General features: G+C 35.3%; 1 protein-coding gene across 3 annotated transcripts in view; it reads left to right on the top strand.

Annotated features, from left to right (window-relative positions):
- Positions 1–294: 294 nt before the first annotated feature.
- Positions 295–7,933, top strand: part of LOC121409284 (myb-like protein X) — a 49,444-nt gene continuing 41,805 nt past the window's right edge. For 2 of the 3 annotated variants that reach the window (XM_041601187.1, XM_041601185.1), the window contains exon 1: positions 295–484. The gene's annotated coding sequence lies outside the window, so the exon portion shown is untranslated. Of the gene's footprint in view, positions 485–5,988; positions 6,192–7,933 lie in introns of those variants that run through there. The other variant, XM_041601186.1, reaches the window with a different exon arrangement.

Here is a 7,933-nt window from a genome sequence, read left to right as displayed (position 1 = left end):
TTGCATAGTAATCGAACAATGTACGTCTAGTCTTTACTGATCAGACCTATGTATTTTATAATCATCATGTCTTTGTCTTTCCCTATACAGTTTTAGGTTCATAATTCAAATATATTACTATGTTATTGCATGTGAACAGAATAGTGAGTTAAGAACAGAAATACTGTGAGTTCAGAAGACAACGCAGCGATCTTTAACTAAAGATAACTATATATTGCCTGGAATTAAGACTAATTATTGTCGTCTGCTTGGAAACAGGAAAGAAGTTGCATTTGTGCTAGCGGGAAAACGATACAATTTTGACAAGATCATTCGCTCTCAGACAGAGCGTGACAGGATTATGACGTTCTTTTTACACTATTGTTCGAATGTTTAGTGAGAGCAAAAAAGGATATTCTTCAGACATTTCGAAACCCATAGGAATCATATTTGATAACGGTCGCAGTGGATCTCGTTTTTGGATTAACATACATCGTGCGTCTTCGTAAGTATTAGTAGAAATTGTAGCAATTTTTTGTATTGCAGATACCAGTGACAAGTGTATTCAGAAAGCTTAATACAGAATGAAAGTGACTTTTTGTTATTGTTTGATGCTATGTTATTTCAGTTTCGTTATAAGTATGCCTATTTATCAATCGCTGTTGGAGTGTACGTCGATCATTCATTAGTATAATTCACACAGCTAATTATAAGAAGTGTACATGTATTGTAATTATAGCTTTATATTAAGGGTATACCTCGTATTTGTATTTATTTGAATATTCAACCTTGATTATAAGTTCCTTTCTTTAATTTCTTCATGTATCCTTTCTTCATATATTTGTTGACTCCCCCCTCAACCGTCTCTACACCCCCCCCCCATCGCACATCATGGCCAACTCTCGAGTGTGTTACTCTAAAATGTAGAGGCGACAGCGTAAAATATCGTACAAAACTTTTTTTTTGTCTCTACAAATTTACATGTGAGAAATAGCACGTACTGTATGCCAGCCCAATAAAGATTAATTGAACATTGAACCTTTAGATAATGTGACTTCAACAATACAACATTTGTTATCTAAATATGTATATACCCGGCACTGGTGCACAGATGAGGGGGCTAGGAGGCCTCGGACCCCCCCCAAAAAAAAACAGGAGAGGAAAAGGGTAATATTTCTTTTGAATGTCATGCCAAAATCTATCACAAAAAATTAGATTTTGCTGTATAAAATGTCAAAATTTTGCTCACCCACTTCGCTCGCTTGTTTTGCCGCCATACGTCATATCAGGGATTGAAAAGAGGGTTTACATGTAACTCAAAAACCAAGCCCAAGTTCCGCGTTTTATTTGTTAAAAATCAAGTTGCGTTTGAAGTTTGGAGTTTCGTTTGATCTCAACGAACCCTTTCTCCAACGGACCCCTGCCCCCCCACAAGCTCATTATGCCACTGAAGCCATTCGGACCATCTGTCAAAGAAAAACACATTGAAAGAAAAATGAACCCGAATTTTCATCAGATAATGTGTAGTATGGTATTCAATATTATTTTTTTTTCAGTGGGTAATAAAAATAAAAATATAAAATGGTTCAAGGAATCAACTTAATCTGTGTTTTCTTCATTCATGAGATTATTTATTCTTGAACATTTTTTTATCTATAAATTCATGTATATGTTCATATGTTATTCTTGAACAATTTCATGTACCCCTCATGTATCTGAACTGTTCGCCCTCTGTACGTGACCGAGAAAGAGCTATGTTATTCGTCAATGGAGAAATGGAATAAGGAAATAATATCGACCTCAGACATCCCGGATCACAAGTTCCAAGAAAACAAATAACATACTGATTGTGAATATATGAAAATATTTTGGTGATATTTCAATTATTTTTTTACACCGGCATCTACTCTACCCCTTCGTCATCCATATGTAATAATATGTTTGTAAATGGCTTAGAAACGTTGTTTCGATGTATTAAGCGCTATATTAATGCGAAATATTATTTATTATTATCATGTACACGTCTGAGCATGTTATGAAGATACCGTGTTTTATTCTCCAATCACGCTAATTGTAAAAAGAGGAAGTAAAAATAATCCTTTTGTAGTAACAACGAGATAGTCAATATATTCGATGAATGAAGATTGTGGTTATGTTTTTATGTGTCAGATGATTCTGCAATAATTGTTAACTGTTTGCTGTTTTTGACACTTGCCAATACACAAGATTCAAGCTATTTTGTTTAAATTCAATGGAACTGAGCCAAACAAACTCTTGGGTATCAAACTAATGCGATTCTCCTTGAGCCTTGCTTTTTTCATTATACGGAGCAACCCAGGTAAAACCGTATATATAACGAAATCACATTTTAGCCTATTAAAGTTTTTCTTCTTTCATTTGCAGGCTACATAGACGGTGTACTTGTATACGTACACATTTGTTGATAACATGGAGAAGGAAATAATCATTTTTTGTGTCCCGTTTGTTTTTAGATCAATCCAAGTAGAGCAATCTGTGAAATGAGAGGAAGGATTCGGGTGGGGCATGTCTACATGTCTGGTTCATCATGTTCATGATGTCTGATGACATTTAATTGTATTCTTTTGAATTCATCAATCTCCAAATGACTCACATCATTACAACCTGATCATGTTTACATTACATTCACGACATCGTAGACATGAATGAAGGATGTATAGAGGCTTCAAGATTGAATAAGATTTAGATATGAAATGCAATCACAGCTCATATTCACACAATCATGATAATCATTGTGGTCATTATATACAGCCAATGATGTATTTTTAGAAGGTATTCTAAAGGGTCAACTAGGGCACCATCCAGTTTGAAATCAAACTGAGGAAAACTCCTAATGTTGTTTTAGGAGGAATTTACATTTAGCAGTTTAGTTTGAATTAGAAATGGACAGACGACTGTTAAGGAAGCAAAATCATTTTCATATGTTTTCTGAGGTAGTAATTCATAGTTATGAACACTCTTAGAAATACCTAGTCAAATATGACTAGAAACCTGTTATATCTGACATGGGATCAAAGATAGGGGGAACAGGGACTGGAAACTTTGAAGAAAAAAAAAACACCAGTTTTCACTGAAATGTAGGGCCATTTAGTCCAAAATACATCTATTACTTCGATTGTGAATGATGTATTTTTCTCCATCATAAAAAACCAAAGATAGTCGGGGGACTTTTGATATTGTATCCCCCTACTATTTTTGGTAGGGGATGCGTCCCCGCTGCCCCCTGCATGGGATTTCTCCCCATGATATCTGATTAGGAGCCCAGGGGACTGTGAATCCAAACGCAAACGATATTTGACAGATACTCGCTTTAAAATTGATAGAACTTTGGTTAAGATGACAACAATCTAGTGTGACCCGACAATCCAGTCATAATCTGTCTAGGTTCATTTAAGAACAGTTGTGTCGGTATTAGCTTGTAAGCATGGAATGTCTGTTTAGACACATCTCTTGCTGTCGTCACACCATTGAAACCGACTCCAGACCGAGCAAAGCAATTGCGTTATTTCGAATGTCACATCGTCGGTCGGTTTGGAGTCGGTTTCAATGGTGTGACTAAATGGTTCTCAGGATCCGAGGGTCGGGAGGCCAAACCAATGAGAAACAGGGGAGTAATAGATAGGATATAAGATCACCATAGGGACATAGCCCCGTACCCCCTTTGACTCGATATAAATAGATGGGATGGGAGAGGGATGGGTGCATGCTGGTGAATGGAGGTAGCTAGACCAACAAAGAGAAAGAGAGGGGGGGGGGGGGGTAAGAGACATATTAATTTGATATAAAATGATCTCTTCCTGTGCACGTGGGAACTAATCAACATGATCAATGGCAACATCGAGCATAAGACCACGTTCTGTCACATTAACCGTACCGTACGTTAATAAAAGGTTGTCAAGAAAAGAAAGTACAAAATACAGAAATGAGAGTACGTGTATACATGGGGAAGGAAGCCGGATGTAAACGCTACCTAATGAAAAAGGTTTCCAACCTAAATAATAATCATAATACAAGACGCACACACCCACACAGAGTGGGAGGGGGGGGGGTGGATAGGGAACTAGGGGGGGGGGTGATGAGGTGAAAGAGGAGAGGGAGAGAGGTGAAGTGACTGGAGCTCTTTTAATTAACAAACATTATTATATAAACATGCTCGTTTTGCTTTGTGCTGATGTATAATATACCTTCATTGACCTATAAAAACAACACAAAATCAAATTAACACCAAAGCCCCATGGAAGCCCCTATCAAACTTTCCTTATGATCGAACTCCCTGTATGCATCCGATCATCAATTTTTCATCAGTTAGATCAACTCATAACAACATCCTTCTCGTTTCTTTCCAAAATTCACGTTTGTTATGTCACACTTTGAGTCACCAATTTAGCGGTAATTAGTCTAAATTTGCCAGATTTTTGCCCTTTTCCGTCTAGTGCTCGAGTTACGAGTGTCTCAACTAATTGATGATTTCCAAATGTCTTTCTTTGGAACATGTATAAGAGGGTATAGAGGGAGGAGTGTGGTGTAAGCAATGAAACAGATGAGGAATTAAAGCGAATATACACAGTGAACATGGTGAACAGATAAACTATTCACGTATACTAACTTTAGAGTAAACTGTATCGTCCAATGTTTTATTTTGATTTATGTCACCTTTTTTAAAAAATCTTTGTTATGTGATTTTACTGCTTTTGAACTATTTCAAATCATTTCCAATTACCTGTAAATATTGTGATTATATGTGATTTTGAATACCAATAATATAAATAATAAAAAAAAATCATGTTTTTCAGAAAAAAATAAAACAAATGTCTGAACTTTGTGTTGAGGTATTTTTCTTGTATTATTTTGTATTTGTACGATTTTCATGCAACAAATCTTAATTTTAGAATCTTAATTAATTCAACAGTTACTTTTAGTTTAAAAGAACTTCTTCATTGCTTAGTAGTCTTCCTCTTGATTCTCTTATCCCCCTACCCCTACTCACTTCTTTCACCCTTTCCAGTTCCCACTTCGTATCTATTCGAGTGACATTCATCTATCCTATTGTCATATTTGCCTGGTAATAATTACATATATCCTTTCTAACCAGAATAGAAATTAGACGAACCCTTTTATGAGCTTGTACCTCGCAGTTCAAGTACAAATCAAAGTTCACTGATATAATATATCTAGCACTTGTCGTGTTTATTCACAATGGTATGTACGTGAAGTGAAGTTAGATTTTTGAACTGAACATGATGGGCATCAGACATAACATCGGTATCCACTGGCGGATCCAGGGGAGGGGGGTGGGGGCACAGCCGGCCCGTGCCCCCGATTTGAGAAGCAAAATTAAAATTTGTTATGTAAAAATGCCGTTAAAACAGAAGTGTGCCCACCCGTTTTGAAAATGAAGACTTTTTTTTGCTTGAAAATTTTTCGAGGACGCAATATCCTTCATTTTTGGTTAAAACCCTTTTTTTTGCTCTTCAAATTTTTCCACGGAAAATGTGCCCCCCCCTTGGAAAATCCTGGATCCGCCCCTGTTGGTATCGTTGCATTTCTAAACAACCATAGTGCGTATATAATCAGGCCCTTTTTGTATTGCAATAATTGAAAATCAAATTTATGATAAAAAAATTGTATTAAAATAGAAACTTGTATACCCCCCCACCAAGGTAGCCAATAATAGTCAACACTTGGTAAACATACTCTTAATTTTTCATATTTTCGAGAGATGCGATGTCTTAGGAGAAGAAATATGAATTTGACATGAAAACTTGAAAAGCATGATTCCATCGAAAATCTAAAAAAATCTGGGTTGCACATTTTTTCCCTGGTATATCGGTACGGTATATGTACCTGTTACTGTGTGATTGCGGTTACGACATGGGGAGCGGGGATACCCCCTCATGATGACGTCATAACCAACCTATTATTATCGACATCCCTAGTTTGCTAACCGTAAGCTGTTGGTTTTCCAACAACGAACAAATAATACTCTTTGGGGGATTTCGCCAATGAAATTTCAACAAGCTTTGTGAGCAAATAACATAGGATCATAATTCAGATCATATTCCTCCCGACTCAGATCTACTAGGCATATCCGGCAATCTCTATAGATTTTCTTCAATTTATGTACTTAATATTTTATACCAATCTGAATTGAGCTGCACACGTTTTGAATAACGGTAAGTGTTACGCTATTGTATGATGCTGTAATTTTCATTGAAAAATTGTGTCATATTAATGCCCTTAATTAGATGTATGTATAGTTAATGTACATCTCCCTGAAATATTACATAGACATAGATCTTCAGATTATCTCAGCTATTTTTTTTTTCAATACAAGTTCATGCTAGGATTTATCTTATCTGTTATGATGTTATATTAAGATGTGACTTCGTATAAATTGAGTCAGGGGTGATGTAGCGTATGTTTGGAAGGACCATTGAATACTGTGCTCAAAGCGAACCGACATTCGGGTTTTGAGAAATCATCTTAACTGTACATTATTGGCTGATATCGAGATTTTTCAGTTAAGACTGATTCGCGAGCTTAGGGCATCATTTAAGTATACATTATACAGGCTGCATTATAGATTTGAATACATACAATGGAAATTTAAGTTTTTATTTGTTGCTTAAAACAGTTACCTCTACCATTTTGTTTTCCTTAATATAATCCAAGTAGACATTAAACCAACTTGATTTCCGTTAACTCTTAGAAGTGTTTTAGGCCACAAATCGATAAGTAGCACCCAATACTTGGAATCCACTTTGCCTTGCCTTTTATATAATATGACTTTGTAACAACATTTTAACATTAAAAGGAATATGAACGATTTATTTCCATCAAAATACTCTTAATTATATTTCTTAAAATAATCTTCATAATCATTCAGGTGCATGGTCATGTATTTGATTTTCGTAAGATGTAAACGATATTTATTTCCTTACCTTAATATGCTTTAGGGGCAAATTTCTGATTTTTGCTTTAAATTAGTTTTTGTTTCTGTTACTATATAAACGATGTTATTTCGAGTCATGCTTCAACTAATTTCTTATCTACCATTATTTATGCGCTTCAAAAATCTTTTGTTTATGCTTTATAAGGTATTCTCATCTACAATAATATTTTGTTGTCAACGTGAATATAATTTTACATTGTGAAATAAAAAAATTAAGTAAATTAATACACAGAGATATAAAAGAGATAGATGGTTTGGATTTCGAACCCAGATCAACAGATGACAGGGCCATACTATCGCCCCTCTAAACTTTTTAAAGAGACTATTACTCATTGTGTTATTCGATACAAAATAAAATCACGAGGCAGAAACACAATACAATGAAGCCTGAATGCTGTGTTGTCAAATTGACTAAAGCCTGAAAAGACTGGGTATTTCCACGCCAACGATGCTATTGTTTACCCAACCTGTTCAATCCGAAATGTTCCAAGCTTGCATATCATTTCGAAACTTTTCATATTTTACCACGTCACATTTTTTCCCCACTATTTCACTCCAGGGTTGGGGCGAAGATTTTGAAGAAGTTTATTAAAATGGATGTATCCTTGTGCTACTTTTGAATTGAAGACAAACTACCGCTTACTTAGATTTCTTTTATTTCATCATTTCCAATATGTTCTTTTATTCATTACAGAATATTATATAGTATTTTCATTTGACAGTATAATGCCCCTGCCAAGCTTTATAACTCTTTTGGCTTATCAAATTACAATGACAGTTATGATTCATAATCGCTTTGTAAGATCTGTTTCATACCACACTTAATACAAAATTTAAGGCGAATAATCTGTAGATATACCAAAAACTCAGTAGAGGTTTGGATAAAAACACCCCTAGATCTATGGCAAAAATGATAGTATATTCACTCGCAAGCAATAGTCATGATTATACCTGGCATAAAGA

Source organism: Lytechinus variegatus, chromosome 2 (genome assembly GCF_018143015.1).
Source record: "Lytechinus variegatus isolate NC3 chromosome 2, Lvar_3.0, whole genome shotgun sequence".
Lineage (NCBI taxonomy): Eukaryota > Metazoa > Echinodermata > Echinoidea > Temnopleuroida > Toxopneustidae > Lytechinus > Lytechinus variegatus.
Note: the sequence above shows the minus strand (reverse complement) of the source record. Positions and strands in the feature narration are given on the sequence as shown.